This window comes from Neomonachus schauinslandi, chromosome 10 (genome assembly GCF_002201575.2).
Source record: "Neomonachus schauinslandi chromosome 10, ASM220157v2, whole genome shotgun sequence".
NCBI classification, from domain to species: Eukaryota; Metazoa; Chordata; class Mammalia; order Carnivora; family Phocidae; genus Neomonachus; species Neomonachus schauinslandi.
Genome location: NC_058412.1, coordinates 32,906,006 through 32,927,936, shown reverse-complemented (window position 1 = coordinate 32,927,936; position 21,931 = coordinate 32,906,006).

The following is a 21,931-nucleotide window of genomic DNA, read 5'->3' as shown; positions in this document are numbered from 1 at the left end:
CAGCCATTCTAAGACACAGTAGTTTCCTCAGGTTCTTCAAGATCTTAGAATATCCCTGTGATTCTGTATCCTATCCAGACTTCATAAAATTTCCCACTCCTGCCCCCTCCCACTGCCAGCTATACAATATCATTTAAAACTTCAGATATCCACAACTTTTTGTCTTTAGCATGTGACATACCTATTCTCAGACCAGTAGTCTGAGCTCAACCCTTCTCCCCAGTAAGGAATCCCATCTAACTTATTTTGGAATACCTGAATTCCAGCCTTTCTTTTATACTGAAATCAAACTCTGTGTTCTTCATTGATCCTATTCTGGATCCTCCAAACCCCGTTCATATCCTTTCTGTCAGAATGCCTTTATTGTTTATAATTGCCATTTAATGCTTAACTCTTGTGTATTGGTTTTAGGTAAGGTTTCTAAGATTATAAACACTTTCAGAGCATGACATACTTTCTCTTTTGCATCAACTACAAGCTTAAGTCAGGTGGTGTATCTCTAAGTAATTACTAGTTTTTTGAAATCATAAGATACGTATTTTATACTTTGTGAGGTGTGTTTTTGTAAAGTTTTAAATCAATATTATTTGGATAACTTCTACTTGTAATTAATTATGTCAGTATCATTATAACCAGTTTGTGGGTGAATATGATAATGGCAGAAGAGCTACTTGGTTTTCTGATCCATTCACACACGTTCATTGACATATGATTCATGGACAAAGTGTGTAACATATTGTGCCTATGTTGCACATATGCTTGTGTTCCTCTCATTTACCACCACTATGGTCCAAATGTTGTAATAAATATTTACTTTGAGCATATTATCTTCTATAATTGTCCTTATAGGGGCGCCTGGGTGGCTCAGTCGGTTAAGCGACTGCCTTCGGCTCAGGTCATGGTCCTGGGGTCCTGGGATTGAGTCCCGCATCGGGCTCCCTGCTCTGCAGGGAGCCTGCTTCTCCCTCTCCCACTCCCCCTGCTTGTGTTCCCTCTCTCGCTGTGTCTCTCTCTCTCAAATAAATAAATAAAATAAAATAAAATAAAAAATAATTGTCCTTATAGGAGTTCAGGTTTATTGTTTGGAACAGTATGTCCCTTCGCACAAGATTATTGATGTAGCAAGTCCAGAGACTCAACTGAATGTGTCAACGCCCTTCACAGAAACTTATTAACTTCCCAATATGTCTTAAAAACATACAGTTCATTCATTTAACAAACACTGACTTTCTGCTATTTGCAATAACTATAAAAGGTACTAAGGGGCGCCTGGGTGGCTCAGATGGTTAAGTGTCTGCCTTCGGCTCAGGTCATGATCCCAGGGTCCTGGGATCGAGTCCCGCATCCGGCTCCCTGCTCAGCGGGAAGCCTGCTTCTCCCTCTGCCTCTCTCTCTCTCTCTCATGAATAAATAAAATCTTTTAAAAAAATAAGATAAAAAATAAAAGGTACTAAGGACACATTGTAAATGGGACACAGTCTCTGCAACCAAGGTTGTAGCCTGTACCTGTAAGATAGAGAGTAAGCAATAGAATTGTGGTGTGAAGCAGGCTGTGAAAGCAAGGCATCCAGAGTACCCTGGCATCACAGAGGAGAGTTGTGTGACCCACCCTGAGCAGTCTAGGCTAGAAATATAGAATCCTAGGTCAAAATTTAGATATAACCACTCATACTGTCACAAATTAGTACCAATTTGAGCCCATTTTTTTTTTAACCTAACTTAGAATCTGCGGTTCTTTAAATTCAGTTAAACTAATATTTCTGAATCATAGATCACCTACTAGGTTATACACAGTCTTCTAGGCACTGTTGTTGTGTTAGAAGGTGGAGGAGAGACAGTAGAGTACCTCCCAAACTGAGAAGGCACTTCGAGACCAGAAGACGAAGGAGGCCACTCCATAACAATTTACATGGAGTTTTATTCAGGGTAACTTTCTGATGGGGGGATGGGGTGGAGGATGGTCGATCCACAGCAGCTGCATAGCAATTCTCTGCAAAATCTGGACCTTAGTCCACAGATTTCATAGAATGAAGGGACATGCAGGAGGGCATTGTAGTGAGATCAGAGGGTTCACACACACCTCAAAGGGCTTTCATGCACCTAATTGACAGCTACCCTTCACATAGATCTTGTGGCACAGCCTGTGCGTCAGGAAGAGGAAAGACTATGTCATAACAGATTCATGAGAGGCCCAAACAAACCTCCCCCCATACTGGCCTTGGCAGGCATTTCTAAGGCGTGTATATTAATTTCCAAGGAGCCTGGAACAGGTAGCCCCAGGAGAGGTCACGGAGGAAACAGGAACAAGGTGAGGGCCAACAATGGAGTCAGTATTGTCAGCACTGCTGCGTTGATACTAAGCACAGAAAGACAAACCTTTACCTTTCGGAATTTTAAGTGTTCTCTGTAGTGGACTGGCTCTACTTTGAGGGAGGACTTGCTTTTGAAAAATAAATAAATGGGGGCGCCTGGGTGGCTCAGTCGTTAAGCGTCTGCCTTCCGCGCAGGTCATGATCCCGGGGTCCTGGGATCGAGCCCCGCATCGGGCTCCCTGCGCGGCGGGAAGCCTGCTTCTCCCTCTCCCACTCCCCCTGCTTGTGTTCCCTCTCTTGCTGTGTCTCTGTCAAAAAAAAAAATCTTAAAAAAAAAAAAAAGTGGGACCAACCTTAAAACTGAGACTGTGTACTCATAAAAAGATACCGTTAAGAGTGAAAAGGCAAGGGCGCCTGGGTGGCTCAGTTGGTTAAGCAACTGCCTTCGGCTCAGGTCATGATCCTGGAGTCCTGGGATCGAGCCCCGCATCGGGCTCCCTGCTCTGCGGGGAGCCTGCTTCTCCCTCTCCCACTGCCCCTGCTTACGTTCCTGCTCTCGCTGTGTCTGTCTCTGTCAAATAAATAAATAAAATCTTTAAAAAAAAAAAAGAAAAATAAATAAATGGCAGCAAGAACTTGGTCTGACAAAAAAAATGAGTGATCAGCGTGCATCATATTATATTTGGCCAAAAATTATATGTGATTATAAAGTGATGAGGTTAATATTCTTTCATGCTTTGTAAATTAATTTTTAGCAACACCAAAAATGGCATGTCAAAATTTTTTGAAAAGTAGAAACACCTTAAATAATAAATTATTTCTTACTTGGATACATAAGATTTGATATGAGAATCACTTTTTATTATGTGTTTGTAGGCCCTGCCATGTCCCTTCTCCCTCTTTCATCTTCTTGAGAGCTCATTTAATAGCATTGGAGTTACTCCCAGATTTTAAAATAAGAACCACAAAGCCAGCTCTATCAGAAAAATGTGTTCTGATGAAATTGAACCAATGGAATAATGTTGGTACTTGTTGAGTAAAAAATACAAACCAATCTGAGTTTATAATATACATAACTCCCAGGAAGGAATCCAAAGAGCTGAAAAGTTTTGTCATATTGCAAATGTTTTGCCCAGAGAGAATTATTTGAGTGAATTTGCTTTGGAAGGCTTTCCTTTCAATACTTTTATTTGGTCTATGTTAAGTCTACTGCATTTACTAATTTAAGAAAAAAACAAACAAAAACAAATAAAAAGCAATCAAAACCATCATATGATTGAATCTAATTCAATTTAAAGGTTCCCCATTGAGGAAAACAACAGTAACAGCTACACACACACAGACACACACACAAATACTTACAAACACACACACTTTTTAGATTGTCTAAACTATATTTGATTTTATGTGAAAGTTATTGTGAACATGTCATTCTTTGATTCTAAATAGTTTCCTCGGTGCTCTGTTTACAATTCTGTTTGGAAAACTAAACTCCCTAAAGCAACTTGTATTGCTCTTCATAAATAATAACTTGAAAAGTTAAGAAAAATTAGTTTTACCAAAGAGAAAAGCCCCATGAAATATGAACTATAAATATTAGAAAGGTAATTTGGCCAAATTATTCTGATATTGCATTATAATCAGGTGGTCTGTTTTAATTCAGAAGTGTTATAAAATATACATTTCCTGAAATTAAAATATTTTTTATTATCAAATATTTATGGCAATCAAATAGGAGTCTACCTGACCATCTGCTTTGCTAACCTCTAATCCCCCTCTTATCACTATAAACAAATACATCCAAATTAAGCCACTAAATTGGGAATTTAATAATTTAATTTTAATAAAACTGGGAAATTGAAAGAACCCTTGAAATTGTCTTTTAAAATGTCTTAATTCAAAGATATATGGCAATATGCAAACAATTTTCTGATCCCTCATCTGCTTGGTTTTATTCACAGAGCCAAACATAAATTCATTGGGAATTAGTGATACTTAATCTTTATATTGTTGTTAAGGTTGTAGACGATTTGAAAGATAGTTTAATTCATTACCATGGCTTTCCAAATGTATTTCTTGAAAATGTGGATCTGCAAGGATCATCTGGAAGTCACAGAGTTGACTATATATAATCTATCCTTGGACTTAATGCTTCCCTGCCTTACTAGCCTAATGCTGAATGGGGAGGCTGGAGTTTCAAATCACAACATAGAAACAAAAAGAGAGAATTTAAGTAAATGAATTCAGTTTAAAGATACTAACTTGATGGATTTAGCACTGTGTCAGATATGGTGGGATTAATGATAATCTCATCTTGATTTCTGGATCAGTAGCATGATAGATAAAAGCATGGTCCCTGAAGGCACTCAACTGGTTTTCAGATCTTGGGTCACCTTTCCTATTGGGTGATCTTTCCTATGACTTAGTTTCCTCCTACATAAAAATTACTAATAAAAGCCAATTATTATGGGGGAAAATACAATGATAAAAATATTCACACAATCTGACACAAACCAAAAAAATAGAGTAAAAAAGACAGGATAGGGGGGCTAAATAGCATAAAATAAACTGGTAGATATAAACCCATATAAACACAAATATTCTGTACTAAATGTTCCATTTAAAATATAAATATTTTCAGACTGCACTTAAACTTTTAAAAATCTAACTATGAGTTGTTTACAAAAGGCAGATGTAAATATACTGATACAAAATTAAAAGAAGTAAGTTGAGAGAAAAATACTTTACAAACTGTATTCAAAAGAAAGATTGTGAGCTATGTTAACATCAGATGAACTAGGCTTCAATGCAGAAAAAAAATATTAGAGGTAAGAAGAAGAATTCCAAATGATAAAGATGTACCAGGAAGATATAGCCATTTAACATTTGTATACACCCAATAATGTAGCCACAAAACGTAGAAAGCAAAAAATAACAGATCTATGAGAAGAAATAATAAACTGTACAATTATAGTGGAGATTTCAACCAGACTCTTAATATTTTATAGAAAAAGATGGAAAAGTCAATATAATATGAGCATAAAATATAAGAAAATGAATATTACTAGTGAAGAGTTCCCTCAAAAATGTCTTATACATTAACTAATGTCTATGAAAAAGAAATTATTTTATTACATACCAGAATATGGTATCTTCTTCTATTTGAGGTTATAGTATAAAAGTGTCAAAATTCAGCACTGTCACACATTAGACATGATAAAAATTTGATATCAGTGCCAAGTTTAGAATAGCTGTATATCATTCAATGAAATTAACTTGCAAGGTCTGAAAGTAAAATTTTTTGAGACCTCACCTCCTTCATCCTTTCCATTCTTTTTCACTCTGGGAACATTGTGTTCAACTTCCCTGTATTTTAGTAACTTGATAAAATCAGACCCATTTTAGCCTAGCACAATCTTTAATAAAAGAACATTTATTATTGCTTCCCCCACTGCCTCTTAAGGCAAGATTCCATCAATAATGGACTATTCCATTTTCCAGTTTTCAGCTTTATTAGTTTCCAGCCAAAACTTAATCAAGATTGAAGGTCAATGAATAGAATCAGTCTAACCCTTCAGGGAGTAAGAGCAAAAGATAAATGTGACTCGGAAAGATTCTTATCACTGCCATTAGAACTATAGAAAATAAAATAACAGCTAGATGTTTAAAGACTTCAACATTTCAATAGCCTGGCTTGCTTATAATTTGGAAAAGTAAACCCAGCTAGGGCCAGTCAATGCAATTACAAATAAAAAGGAAAACTTGATTGTTTTTCCATGCATGAAAACATTAAGAAAATTAGTCTCTCCCCCTTTGTCCAAGTACTGACTGTAATTATAGATAGCAGGGATTCTTAGTTACTATAAAATATGGGAGTGCTTTTAAATTGCTCCTAACTATATAGCTGATTATTAAAGGAGAATAAGAAGACTGGTTTAATGAATGCAGTTTTGAAAAATAATAGGGGGGAATGCCATTACTGCATAATATTACTGCTCTTTCATCATTAACTTGAAAGCACAACTAAAGAGGAACATGTCTAAACTAGTCCAGCTATCATTCTATTATTAATTTCCCATGACTTGTTGTATCACTACCTGCTCTTTCATAAAAAGAGGGAAATGCAGATATTTAATGCTGTAGCTTAAAAACTGTTTAGATTACTATTTTCCTGCAACATGGTTCAAAATATTCTCAGCTGGGTAGGAAAAAGAGAACCTCTTGCTTTACATTAGAATATTTTTAGAAACAGAATGGAAACTTGAGAACGGAAGTGGATAATAGATATCAAAAGAAAAGAAATGTTCTGAGTCTGAAAACATACATTGGAATTTTAGTTAGAGGGAAAATAAAAAATCATGAATTGCATTATGGACCATTCAAATAACTTTGCTATATTCTTGTAATTATTATTACTGGTTTTACATTAGTCTATAATATTGAACACACAGGACTCAATGGAATATTATCAGATAACAACTTCTCTTCTACAATCCCTTTATTTATTTTTATTTTTTAAATTTTTTATTTAAATTCAATTTAGTTAACATATAGTGCATTATTAGTTTCAGGGGTAGAATTTAATGATTCATCAGTTGCATATAACACCCAGTGCTCATTACATCAAGTGCCCTCCTTAACACCCATCACCTAATTACCCCATCTCCTACACACCTCCCCTCCAGCAACCTTCAGTTTGTTCCCTATAGTTAAGAGTCTCTTATCATTTGTCTCCATTTTTATCTTATTTTATTTTTCCTTCCCTTCCCCAATGTTCATCTGTTTTATTTCTTAAATTCCACATATGAATGAAACCATATGGTATTTGTCTTTCTGACTGATTTATTTCGCTTAGCATAATTACCTTCTAGTTCCATCCAGTCATTGCAAATGGTGAGGTTTCATTCTTTTTATGGCTGAGTAATATTCTATTGTATGTTTATATATGTACAATATATATACACACCACATCTTCTTTATCCATTCATCTGTTGATAGATATCTGGGATCTTTCCATATTTGGGCTATTGTGGACATTGCTGCTATAAACATTGGGGTGCAGGTGCCCCTTCGAATCACTATTTTTGTATTCTTTGGATAAATACCTAGTAGTACAATTGCTGGGTCGTAGGGTAGTTCAGTTTTTGACTTTTTGTGGAACCTCCATACTGTTTTCCAGAGTGGCTGCACCAGTTTGCATTCCCTCCAACAGTGTAAGAGGGTTCCCCTTTCTCTGCATCCTCACCAACATCTGTCGTTTTCTGACTTGTTAATTTTAGCCATTCTGACTGGTGTGAGGTGGTATCTCATTGTACTTTTGATTTGTATTTCCCTGATGCCTAGTGATGTTGAGCATTTTTTCATGTGTCTGTTAGCCATTTGGATGTCTTCTTTGGAGAAATGTTTGTTCATGTCGTTTGCCCATTACCTGACTGGATTTTTTGGTTTTGGGTGTTGACTTTGATAAGTTTCTTATAGACTTTGGATACTAGCTCTTTATCAGATATGTCATTTGTGAATATCTTCTCCCATTCCATAGGTTGACTTTTAGTTTGTTGATTGTTTCCTTTGCTGTGCAAAAGCTTTTTATCCTGATGAAGTCTCAATAGTTCATTCTTGCTTTTGTTTCCCTTGCCTTTGGAGATATGTCTAGCCGAGGTCAAAGAGGTTGCTGCCCGTGTTCTCTAAGATTTTGATGGATTTCTATCTCACATTTAGGTCTTTCATCCATTTTGAGTCTATTTTTGTGTATGGTGTAAGAAAGTGGTCAGTTTCATTCTTCTGTATGTGGCTGTCCAATTTTCCCAACACCATTTGTTGAAGAGACTTTTTCCCATTGGATAGTGGTTTCTACTTTGTCAAAGATTAGTTGACCATTGGGGTGCCTGGATGGCTCAGTCGGTTAAGCATCTGCCTTCAGCTCAGGTCATGATACCAGGGTCCTGGGATCGAGCCCCTTGTTGCTCCCTGCTCAGCAGCAAGCCTGCTTCTCCCTCTCTCTCTGTCACTCCTCTTGCTTGTGCTCTCTCTCCCTCCCTCTCTCTCTCTCTTTAATAAATACATAAATAAAATCTGTTAAAAAAAAAAGATTAGTTGACCATAGAGTTGAGGGTCCATTTCTGGGTTCTGTATTCTGTTCCATTGGTCTGTGTCTGTTTTTGTGCCAGTACCATACTGTCTTGATGATTACAGCTTTGCAATACAGCTTAAAGTCTGGAATTGTGATGCCTCCAGCTTTGGTTTTCTTTTTCAACATTACTTTGGCTATTCAGGGTCTTTTCTGGTTCCATACAAATTTTAGAATTGTTTTTTCCAACTGTGTGAAAAATTCTGGTGGTATTTTGATAGGGATTGTATTGAATGTGTAGATTGCTTTGGGTAGCATAGACATTTTAGCAATATTTGTTCTTCCAATTCATGAGCATGGAATGTTTTTCTACTTCTTTCTGTCTTCCTCAATTTCTTTCATAAGTGTTCTATAGTATTCAGAATACAGGTCTTTTACCTTTTTGGTTAGGTTTATTCCTAGGTATCTTAGGGTTTTTGGTGCAGTTGTAAATGGGATCGATTCCTTCATTTCTCTTTCTGCTGCTTCATTTGTGTATAGGAATACATCTTCTGTGCATTTCCTGTGACTTTGCTGAATTCCTGTATTAGTTCTAGCAATTTTTTGGTGGAGTCTTTCAGGTTTTCTACATAAAGTATCATGTCATCTGCGAAGAGTGAAAGTTTGATTTCTTCTTTGCCAATTTAAATGCCTTTTATTTCTTTTTGTTGTCTGATTGCTGAGGCTGGGGCTTCCAGTACTATGTTGAAAAACAATGGTGAGACTGGACATCCCTGTCGTGTTCCTGACCTTAGGGGAAAAGCTTTCAGTTTTTCCCCACTGATGATGATATTTGTGGTGGGTCTTTTGTATATGGCCTTTATGATATTGAGGTATGTTCCCTCTATTCCTACATGGTGGAGGGTTTTTATCAAGAAAGGATACTGTATTTTGTCAAATGCATTTTCTGCATCTATTGAGAGGATCATATGGTTCTTTTCTTTTCTTTTTATGGTGTATCACATTGATTGATTTGTGGATGCTGAACCACCCCTATAGCCCAGGAGTAAATCCCACGTGGTAGTGGTGAATAATCCTTTTAATGTACTGTTGGATCCTGTTAGCTGGTATCTTGTTGAGAATGTTTGCATCCCTGTTCATCAGGGATATTGGTCTGTAATTCTCCTTTTTAGTGAGGTCTTTGTCTCATTTGGGGATCAAGGTAATGGTGGGCTCATAGAATGGGTTGGAAGTTTTCTTTCCATTTCTATTTTTTGGAATAAAAAGAATACATATTAATTCTTCTTTAAATGTTTGATAGAACTCCCTGGGAACCCATCTTGCCTTGAACTCTTGTTTGTTGGGAGATTTTTGATTAGTGATTCAGTTTCTTTGCTGATTATGGATCTGTTCAGGTTTTCTATTACTTCTTGTTCCAGTTTTGCTAGTTTATATGTTTCTAGGAATGCATCCATTTCAACCAGATTGCCTAATTTGTTGGCATGTAATTGCTCATAATATTCTCTTACAATTGTTTGTATTTCTTCAGTGTTAGTTGTGATCTCTCCTCTTTCATTCATGATTTAATTTAATTTAATTAATTAATTTATTTGGATCCTTTCTCTTTTCTTTTTGAAAAGTCTGGGTAGGAGTTGTTAATTCTTTCAAAGAATGAGCTCCTAGTTTCATTGATCTGTTCTACTGTTGTTTTTTTGTTTTGTTTTGTTTGTTTCTATATCATTGATTTCTGCTCTCATCTTTACTATTTCTCTTCTCCTGCTGGATTTTGCCTCTATTTGCTGTTTTTTTTCCAGCTCCCTTAGGTGTAAGGTTAGGTTGTATATTTGAGACTTTTCTTGCTTCTTGAGTAAGGCCTGAATTGCTATATACTTCCCTCTTAGGACTGCCTTTGCTGCATCCCAAAGGTTTTGAACTGTCGTGTTTCCATTTTCATTTGCTTCCATTGTATATTTTTAAATTCTTCTTTAATTTCCTGGCCGACCAGTTCATTCTTTAGTAGGATGTTCTTTAACCTCCATGTATTTGTAGTCCTTCCAAATTTTTTCTTGTGGTTGACTTCAAGTTTAATAGCATTGTGGTCTGAAAATATGCATGGTATGATCTCAGTCTTTTGTATTGGTTGAGTCCTTATTTGTGATCCAGTATGTGATCTTTTCTGGAGAATGTCCCATGTGCACTTGAAAAGAATATGGATTCATATCTTTCAATAATTACTCTGAATGTAAATGGATTAAATGCACCAATCAAAAGACATAGGGTATCAGAATGGATCAAAAACAAGACCCATCGACATGCTGCTTACAAGAGACTCATTTAGATCCAAAGACACCTCCAGATTGAAAGTAAGGGGGTATAGTCCCTTTAAATTTACTCTGAGGGCCTAAGCTTTTCCCTGCTTCCTGAATGACAAATAAGACTGGTCCAAACAGCTTTTCTGGTTAATATTAAGTAGTAAAAACTATTCTCCAGTGTCTTTGATTCAGATAGCATAGTTTCAATTTATTAACCTATTGTTTAGGTCTGAGTAATAGTGATTGCTTCAATCTTGCTCTCAAGTTAAAACGTCTTTTCTAACTTGTTTATTATAAATGAGAAAAATGGAGAAAGGAGTATATAGTTCCCTTCACATCTCTACCAAATACCTTTATTACTTTTTCTCTGTGTTGTTAATTACAGTGTTGGGCCCCCTTTATGATTAGAGCAGTTGAGGGAAAAGAGGAAATGGTAGCAAGAAAGTTTCTAATGATTGGTGTCATTATGCAGATCTATGACTCTGAACTTGGCAGAAGTTTAAGCTGACTCTAGAAAACTTCCCATCACCTTGACCACTCAACTGAGGTTCCATAAGCAGTGGTGAGTTCATCTCTATTCTAACTTTTCCCTTGTGATTTCTTTCACATATCCTAGGCATCTGTCATCATGTTCAGTTTCTTTTTGCTGAGAATTTGGATATGTTCAAAAATACTCAACGTTGGCTGTGTGTGCTCTTTCTTTTCTTTCTCTGTCCCTCTCTCTCTCTCTCTCTCCATGCATATATGCTTTTACTACCATGAAACTCTGAAAAACTTATGAATTCAGGCCAATTCTTGTACAATAACAACTGTTCCTTTTCTCCACCATCAAAGCAACTGGTTAATCATACAATGTACCTTTAGATTTCTTTGTTGTATGTGAAACACCAGTTCATGCTGTCTCACAGATTAGAGTGGAACCATATAGGATGCTCTAAGAGTTCCCAATTAAAGCTCCATTCTTATGCTTGAGGTGAGGGATAGGCCTTCCTCTAACCCTTTTCTATAGATGTTGTGACAGGCAACATGCCAATATCTTTCTGCCAAAATATCATCATCTCTAACCACCTCTAACCATCTCAACCACCACCTTTCATCTCCTTAATGGGGACGAAGTGTTTAAAAGTCATAACTGGTTGATAGACACTTCTGGAGTTATGTCCTTGCACCTCTCTGGAATGTGGTATATGCTGTCATGGTACTTCAACTACAACTTCCCTTTTACATTGTGTTACATTAATACTGATGTTATAATTGTTCAAATAAAGAGACTAGTTGGACACAACTAATTTCATTTGAGAGATTATTATGGAACAAACAGATTAATCTCAGTTTTGGCTAGACATTCAATGAACAAAAATATGTAAGGTACTATGGTATTTTTATTACCCTCCTTAGTATTAGCAGTGATCTGAAAAATAAAGAATTACACTTTGGCATTTTACTAAAATCTATAATTGCAGAACTTTTTTGCTAGCATTTTTTTTTTTTAGTTAGTCCATATTTCATTGCTATTTATAAACTGAGTGAGTAGTTAGAGATAGGCTAAGTAAAGCACTTGTCTTGAAGAAATAAAAAATCCTGGGAAGTTGGATGCGCTAAATCCTCCAGGACACTTATTGCCTCTAAACAATTGCCCCCATTGTATCCCCACAATAATTTTGTCATGGTTTTCAGATTATGCATGCATAGACTAGCAGGACCAAATTCAAGATGAGTTTTCATAATGATTAGTGCATAATATTAGTCCTTTTGCCAAGGATAGTTTTGCTTTAGATGACAGGAGCCATGAAATATCACACTCTAATTGAGTCCCTGAGTAACACTGTGTTCAGAAATTCCTTACAAATTCATTAATGTATTTTCCAGAAAGGTTTGGTATAAAGGTGTCCGGGTCATTCTTCTCGTCACAGGAGAAACTAGTAAAGAAAACTGCTGACAGTAAAGACTGCAGGGCTAAATCCAAGAAACCTGGATTTTTCACTTCATGAAAATGTCATCTCACACAAAACATTTAATTTCCTTGGACTTCATTTTTCTTGTTTTCCAAAATGTTTAATAATCCTACACAGCCTGTTTCACAGATGACAAAATAAGTACCATGTATAAAAGTGCTTTGAAATTTTAATAAAAAATTATATCACTTTAGTCCGTTATTATCACCATCATTGCTGTCACTGTTCTTTGGGCTTTATTTAAATCTCAGTATGAGATATTGTATCTGAGGTTTAAAAAATAATCTAAATGTCTTGAAATTGGTAACTTCTGACCACCTGTGACTCTGTGACTAGTGAGTTTTCCATTAAAAAAAAAAAGTCCTCCGATATTAGACAGATGGTGGGGGGCAGGGAGATGAGTGATCAGAACTTGCTAGTTTGATAATATATACATTGTAAATTTAGCTATCATTAGTGCTTTTGAAAGATCTACTAAAATTTGTCATTGTTTCTTTTATGGTTGTCACGACCAAAGTTACTCATCTGTAGCTGAAGATTCAAATGGATTTTTGCATGAATAAAGGGACTACAGCCTGCACAGCCAACTTAAATCTATTTTGACAGGAAACTCAGTGTATCGAAGGAATGATTTTGGATTAATCTAGAACAGGTCACCTAAAGCAAGTGCTAGAAAAGTAGAAAATCAACAATACTCAGTAAAGCAGTAAAGTTAGTACATTTCCTCTAGTTTTCAATGTCTTTATTGAAAACAGCTGTAAAATTAGAAAAGGATCCAACCCCAATGTACAAGCCATGCCAAAACCTCAAAACCACCAAAGGTATAAAACCACGTCCTATTTAATTGAGGCTGGATGAAGAATGATAGTAAAATATTGCTTGAGGTTTTAACATGGAGCTTTCCTCAAGCCAGGAGAAAAAACAACCCCAGATGTTCAGATGGTGCACACATTTCCTTTTCCTAATGTTCTCATATGGCCTTCTAGTTAATTGTTTATAGCAGCTCTAACTACAAAAAGAATAACATTTTATTTTGGATACTGTTCCCAAAGATGGATGTTTGGATGTATAAATCATACTTTTCTCACTTAAACTTTGAATCTCATAGGAGTAAAGTGATGTAGCTTCCTGGAACCACAAAATGAAACTAATTCTTAAATCATAACAACTTGCTGTCTGGCTAAGGAAACACCACTTGAATAGTTGTTTATTGCAACCTTCAGTTAAGGGGTGGTCTAATTAAGAACTGGCTAAGACTCTAATTTATTTCATTAAAGATATTCAAATCAAGTGGCTTAGTCTCATACACATCTCCTGCTTATAATGAATATGCAACCAGATTCCACTTGATGGAAGTTTATTGTCCTTTATTTCCAAATGATCTGAGTTACAGAAGAGCCAGGTTTGAAGGTATGGCTGATTTAAGTTAGCAAGTGTAGTAAACTATTTTTTTAAGAAATATTCTGACTGCTATCATTGTGTATAGTCAGTTTACTATTTTTAGTTTTTATTTATGGACATGGCATCATAAAAGCACAGACATTATCAAAATTCTAAGATAAATTAACATCTAGTATTATTTTTATGAAGCTACTTTTTTTTCTCTTTATGGGATGTAGGTTGGCAGTAAGGAACAAAGTTAAAGAAGCATGAATTATCTGCTGATTTCAGGCTCAGAAGAAATTATTGTCTAAAACATTCCATGAACATCAGGACCTATTTAGAATCGTGTGAGTGAGTGTGTGTGTGTGTGTGTGTGTGTGTGTGTGTGTGTGTCTGGTTGATCTTAAAGAGTATTATTTTCTCAGATGCATAGTCACTCAAACTTGATTCTAGTTCTTTGAAAAACCTAATATTTAAAATAGTTCTTTTTGTTTATTTTGTTTGTTTTGTTTTAGGGGTTGCACTCTCAAGGGACCATCATTATTCCCTGGAGAAAATTCAACTACCAATCTTTTCTGTTTATTTATTTTACCCAGAAACGAGTTACCACAGGAAAACTTTAAATAATAGTTTAAAATAAATAATTTTATATAATAGTTGCGTTATTATTGCTGTCATAAAAAAATCACTACAAACTTAGTGATGTGAACAATACAGCTGTATTCTCTTACAGTTCTGGAGATCAGAAGTCCAACATAGGTCTTAGTGGGCTAAAATCAGGTGTACACAAAGCGGTATTCTTCTCTATAGGCTCTAGGGAAGAATGTTGCCTTGCCTTTTCCAAATGGTAGAGGTGCATGCATTCCTTGCCTCATAGCTCCTTCTTCCATCTTCAAAGCCAGCATTTTATGATATCTCTGAGTCTGACATTCACTTTTTTCCCTCCCTCTTTCACTTACGAGCGCCCTTGTGATTAGAGTGGATCTACCCTAATAACCCAGTATAATGCCCCCATGTCAAAGCCAGCTGATTAGCAACCTTAATTCCATCCATAAATATAATTCCCCTTGACATGTAATAGAACATATTCAGAAGTTCCAGGGATTAGGACCTGGACATTTTGGGGGGTAGGGGAAACCATTATTCTGCTAACTACAATAATCAATCAAGGAAACATTCCTAATATGGTTACTTCCAGAGATAAGCCTCATACTTGCAATGTCTCTAATGCTCACATTCTTTGACTTCATTTGGGAATTTGGGATTAGATGTTCTGTTTCAGATATGATTCCCTATTTCACGGTTACAGTTCTTTGGCACCATAATATATTGCTTATTATTATTTCTTAATTTATTGGAAAAATCAATAAGAATTAAATAAACAGAATAAGTGGGTCACATCCTATTCTTTTTAATATTGTTGTTGTAATTTTAATATCTGTTTGGCAAGTTCATGGTGCTGTGTGCCAATAGGAACTATTCTATGGCAAGCTGCCTTCCTTTTATGGAACTTCTGAGGTGATATGGCACATAAAACGTAACTATTGTAAACAACAGTTAATTCATTTGAAATGCGTTTCTGTGCCACGTTTATGTTTGTGTGAATCAATATGTCTTGAGTATCCATTGTGTGTTATGTGCTTTGTGAGCAACTTTTCCTTTATCTCTTTAATGATTTAAAGAGATTTCATAGATGTGTAACTGAGGCTCGGAGCTATTAGGAAACTTGGAGAAGATCACACAGACGATGTGTGGTGGAGCTAAGATTTGAATCTGGTTCTTATAGATAATTAACCAATAATACACTCTAGCAAAAGCTAAGAAAGGGGTTTTTTTTGTTGTTTTTTTAAAAAAATATAGTCTGGAGGGGAGTAAAAAAAGGAAATAGCAATGTCTTGTTAATAGGGGCAATGCAAATTTTGAAGATTTGGTGTTCAATATCACATTTATGGAAGAGACTAGGGAGAACTCGGGATTATAAGAAAGCCACTGAATTAGCCTTACTAACCTGCACAAGAAGAGTACTGGCAGGATGATGGTTTTGATAGCAAAATCCAAGGAGTTCAAGGAACTCTTTGATAGGAAATGTAGAGATAAAAAATTCAATGTCAAAATGACAAAATGACTCCCTTCCAGTGAAAAAGCTATTGCAACTGTTGTAGCTTATCCCAGAAGGAAGGTGATTTAGTCTAGCCAATATTTGGACTGTGGTCAGGGTAAGCTATACAGTTCTTTCTTCTCTTTTATTTCATGAGGAATTACTACAACACAGAAGCAGCATGACTTCTCATTGTATTCTCATATTTGGTCTCATGTAAGACACCATATGACTTTCTATTAGAAATTAGTGCTAGGAAAACTCTGCTATTCCTGTTGACATCATAAGATTTCTTTTATCAGACAAGGACAAAAATAGAGAATACCAGCTTACTCTTTTGGTTTTTGTTTTGTTTTTTTTTCTTCTAGAAAACTCATAACTAAGCAAAACATTTAAGTGCAGTAACTGTTATTTTGGATTGGTTGTAGGACTTTGTTTTTAAAATTCATATGGTGATGTTAAGTGAAAAAAATAATGTGCAGTTATATTTACAACATAATTATAACTAAAAAAGATACTTAGAAAAGAACTGTAAGGAATCAGCAAAATATTAACAGGAGTTATGCTTGTAATCGTGGGGTAAGGGGTATGGGTTTTTTTAATATTTATTCAATAATTTGAGTATTTTACTTTTAATATAAAATAAATAAAAAGGGTTAATTCTATATGACTTAAAAATGTCTCTTATTGTAGTTTAATTTACAAATTTCCTTTATTTATTTTATTTTACTTATTTTCATTTGTGTTTGAATTGCCCTCAAAAGTTACTGTTCTCTGGAAGCTAGCAGGGAATAAATCGTATTTATAAAAGTTTGTTTTATTACATAAATATTTTCATATAAATCAGAGATATATCATTTAATTTTATGTTAATATTTTTTCTAGGTTGGCTATAATTTTAAAGGATCTTTCACATTGTGTTTGAGAGTTCTAAGTAGGAAAGTAAGAAAAGGCAAATGGACAGAAATCAATGCAAAGAAAACATAAAAATCGAGTTGGAGAACTTTTTAGTACTAGGTAGCCCAGCCTCTAGTATTTGTTCTCATCACAAATGTTACTATAAAAAACAAAAAACAAAAAACAAAAATGTGATTGCAGGGAAGCCTCATGGGAAATCAGAGTATTCCCATCTAAGTGTGATGATTTCAGGGTAGGGAGAGTCCCTTTCCGTCCTAAATCATTTAACTTCTCTTCTGGCCGGCTCTACTCATTGACTGTGTGTGTGTGTGTGTAGAAGAGAAAAAGGAAAAGATAAGAAAGGAGATAGTTAACACTGAGGGGAAAGATAAAGAGTCATATCATTATTTGAAGGACAAAGGTAGAGGGTGTTAATATGAACTGAAAGAGAAAGGGGTTGTAAAAAATAACTTTCTTTGGCTTCCTCCTTCTACAGATTTTTTTTTTTAAAGAATTTGTTGGGGTTCTAGGAATTGATTATAAAGGCAATAGAATACATGCAACTTATATTAAATAGTTGAGTCATTGTGTGGGAAACATTCTTTAAAAAATGAGTCAAATCATTGGATTTGCATATGAGTATGAAAGTCTAGGCCTTGAACAGGGTACTGATTTTGTCTTCCAATGTATTACATATTATTTCTCATTTAATGCTACTGGTGTATTTAAAGAGCATTCTATTGATGTCCTTATTCAAGTTTATAAAAATATTATTGAGTATGGAAGAGTTCTTGCATTTCCATATGGGAATTTCATTTAGTTTTGCATTTAAATATGCCATCAGCTGGTCTTCTGGTTAAGCAACTATTAATATTTCTAAATATACAATCATTGATGCTATGAGAATTTTGTAGCTGTTATAGCGTTACTGAGTTCCTTCTGTGCTTGTGACATTTTACTAAAAAAATATATATATGTATGGCTTATATAGTATGTTTTAAAGATTATATGGCAGGAACAAGCTTAAAGGTATTGAAGACCAGAATAGGAAAAAATACCTTTTATCTTAGTTGATCCTGGGAAGGAGATATTTGAGTCCAGTCTTAAAGACTGGGTGGCTTTGAGTGAATAGAAATAAAGGAGGGCATTTCAGAAAGAGGAATGTACCAGCAAAAGATTGGGCTAGTAGAAGACAAGACATATTCAGGAAATTTCCGGTAAGACAAGGAAAATTAATTAAATAATTTTCCCAAGATCAGTTAGCAAATAAATAGTCAGTTTGGGGAATTTTTGCCTTAAACATGAGCCCATATACTGTCCCTTTCCTTTGCTGTCTCTCCTCTATTGACTCTTTAGAAAGAAAGGAATACTCAACCCATGTGGCACTTATGGACATTAGGTATGCCATGCAGAATAGAGAAAAGTAAGAGAAAGTCCTTAAGGCACTGTGGCAGTGGTTCACACATTAAGGAGCAGTTTTTAGCCGTTTGTTTGAATACTACCTGTCTTTCCTACCAAAATATTATTAAGAGTCACAGGCTACCTCCTCATTTATCCATCTTTATTTGGCTGTTTAGACAAGTGTAAATTTTTCTGTATTTATGTGATGTCTCTAGCAATGTGGACATTCTATATTATTAAAAAGCCCTTTTAAGACCTGTCAAGGTGGAAAACAATCTAGTCCCTGGATAATGGAATAATCTCTGAACTGGGATCACTTTGCCTATGTTTTCTAACAATGAAGATTAAACTGTTGTCTTGAATATAAACATCATTTTTTGGTCATTCACAGTTCTAGAGAGCATTTCTATAATTCATTTTCTGAGTGGAAAGTCTCACGAGGAAGCTATGTTAGCTTTTTTGTCCTAATTATACGGCAGAATCTTTTGTTAAAAAAAGTAGTATGGGGAGCTGAAAGACCTCAAAAATACTTTTGGTTACAAAAAGAATACAGAAAAATATAAGTATTGAGAGGAAGACAGGATATCTTGAATGCAAGACCTTCTAATTTGCAGAACTATTTGAGAAAAATCATTACATTTCATTCTAATTTCCTTCATTTAATTAGATATAACGTCATTTCCATGATCACATCAGAGATTTGTACATGTGTCCTGAAATGTTTAAACTGCTCTGCAAATATTGTGAAAGTATTGACTAAAATAATAAGCAATGTTACTTTAAGAGTAAGAAACCCATAGTGCACTCACCTAATTTTAAACACATAAACCTTGGGCGCCTGGGTGGCTCAGTCGTTAAGCGTCTGCCTTTGGCTCAGGTCATGATCCCAGGGTCCTGGGATCGAGTCCCACATCGGGCTCCCTGCTCGGCAGGAAGCCTGCTTCTCCCTCTCCCACTCCCCCTGCTTGTGTTCCTGCTCTTGCTATCTCTCTCTCTGTCAAATAAATAAATAAATAAATCTTTAAAAAAACAAAACAAAACAAAAAACATATAAACCTTGTTCAACCTCTTTTGGTCCCTCAAAAATGACATTGCTCCTCTTAAAAGGTACTGTTTTGAAGTACAATTAAGGGTAGCAGCATGCTCAGAAAAATTAGGTTGGATAAAGGTTTGGAAATAGTTATATAAAAGTTCTTTGAATCTGAATTTTAAAGCTTTGGAGTTTTCTACTTTAAAATGTCATCTTTACTACTGTTGCTATATTGGCTCTTTTGTTCACAGCATTCAGAAAAGCTATATAAGAGAAGGCGTGTTCTAGAATTGTTGACAAAATTTTCTGAAGGGAATAAAGAAATATATATTATGTCTAGCATTAGAAAAGGTACAAAGGTCCCCTACTTTAAGAAATAAAGTAAGTAAAATCTTCCTCGCCTGTAAACTTTTTTTGAATTAAAATGTTGCTTGTTAGAGAACAATGCTGTAATTTAAAAATTTTACTTGAAAACTCACATTCAAGATCATTTGAAACTAAAAGTAATGCTGCATACTTTGGGCATTTGGTGAAGTTCTGTATTGCTTGAGTGTCTGTTTTGCTACTCAGTTCTTTACTAATACTGTGCTATGGGTATGACTGACTCACTTTTTTCCATTTCAGGATGAAAGCTTTTTTTAATGAAGGAGTTTAGAAGAATTTTGTTGTTGTTGTTGTTGTTTTTAGAATAACTGATTTCTGGGGCTCCTGGGTGGCTCGGTTGGTTAAGCATCTGCCTTTGGCATGGGTCATGATCCCAGGGTCCTGGGATCGAGCCCCACATCTGCTCCTTGCTCAGCGGGGAGTCTGCTTCTCCCCTGCCTGCCACTCTCCCTGCTTGTGCTTGCTCTCTCCCTCTCTCTCTGTACCAAATAAATAAATAAAATCTTTAACAAAATAAATAAGTGAAATAAAATAACTGATCTCTTTGCACATAGTGCTACTGTAAAGCAGTTGATTGCAATGGTGGTGAAATCACAAACTTCTATATTGGAGATAGTCCTAGAATGTTCTAGGTGCATTCATAGCTAGTCTTTATAAACTCAATATAATCCTGTGATTAGTTTCAGGAAAGTAGAGTAAAGTGTTTCAAACTTGTTTTTTGTTAAGTGGTCTAGGATTTATAGCTTCCAACACCATGAATGATAGAAATGCATTTGAGGGGCGCCTGGGTGGCTCAGTCGTTAGGCGTCTGCCTTCGGCTCAGGTCATGATCCCAGGGTCCTGGGATCGAGTCCCACATCGGGCTCCCTGCTCGGCGGGAAGCCTGCTTCTCCCTCTCCCACTCCCCCTGCTTGTGTTCCCTCTCTCGCTGTTTCTCTCTCTCTCTGTTGAAAAATAAATAAAATCTTTAAAAAAAAAAAAAGAAATGCATTTGATTTATGTGGCGTAGATGTAAATGATTACTATCAATAGAACAATTACTTTTTATTTATTTATTTATATTTTAAAAAAGATTTTATTTATTTATTGGTCAGAGAGAGAGAGCACACAAGAGGGAGAAGAAAGTTCCCCTCTGAGCAGGGAGCCCCACACCGGACTCGATCCTGGGATTCCAGGATCATGACCTGAGGCGAAGGCAGACCCTTAACTGACTGAGCCACCCAGGTGCCCTGACAACTACTTTTTAAAAATCATCTGCTATGTAAGTAATTGAACAAGGTTTAGATTATGTACTTCTAGTTTCTTTGGTCAAATAATAGGGCTCATTTCCTCCATCATTACTGTGTGTGATTACATAGGTGCGTCTTGTAGAATGCAAAATAAATTTACTGGGCCAATCTCTAGTCAGTGGTTATAACTAGGGGAACCAACTGGCTGGAGAAGAATGGGAATTTATTAGCACATGACTCCATACAAAGACTTCAAGTAAAATGAAATTAAAATTAGTATATAAATAAAAAAACAAAAAACTAAAAACTAAAACTTTGGTCTGTTTTAACTCTGTAGTTTTTTTTTTTTAAACCATTACTTGCATTTTTTTTTTAAGATTTTATTTATTTATTTGACAGAGACACAGTGAGAGAGGGAACACAAGCCGGAGGAGCAGGGAGCCCGATGTGGGGCTCGATCCCAGGACCTAGAGATGATGACCTGAGCTGAAGGCAGATGCTTAACGACTGAACCACCCAGGCGCCCCCTCTATAGTTCTGTAGTATTTTTTTAATATAATTTGTTATCCAAGGGTTGATTTTAAATTCATAAATGTATGCAACCCACCTAGTACATCAAGAGGAAATTCTATTAAAGGCATGAATCAATTATTTACAGGTTGTTAAATTCAGTCAACAGAACAAGCATTTAGTGCAACATCAGCAAGTCACAGGGCACTATATTCAATGCTAGGATTTATATGTGGTTTCACACAGTCTGAAAAAAAGCTTTCTCTGGTCCTTCTCAGCAGCAGAAAGATGGTCACGAATTACCTTTAGGTGCTCTTGGTTCTCATTCTTCGTCCCTAACTTAACAGAAACAAAAGTCCACTTATCTGATCATT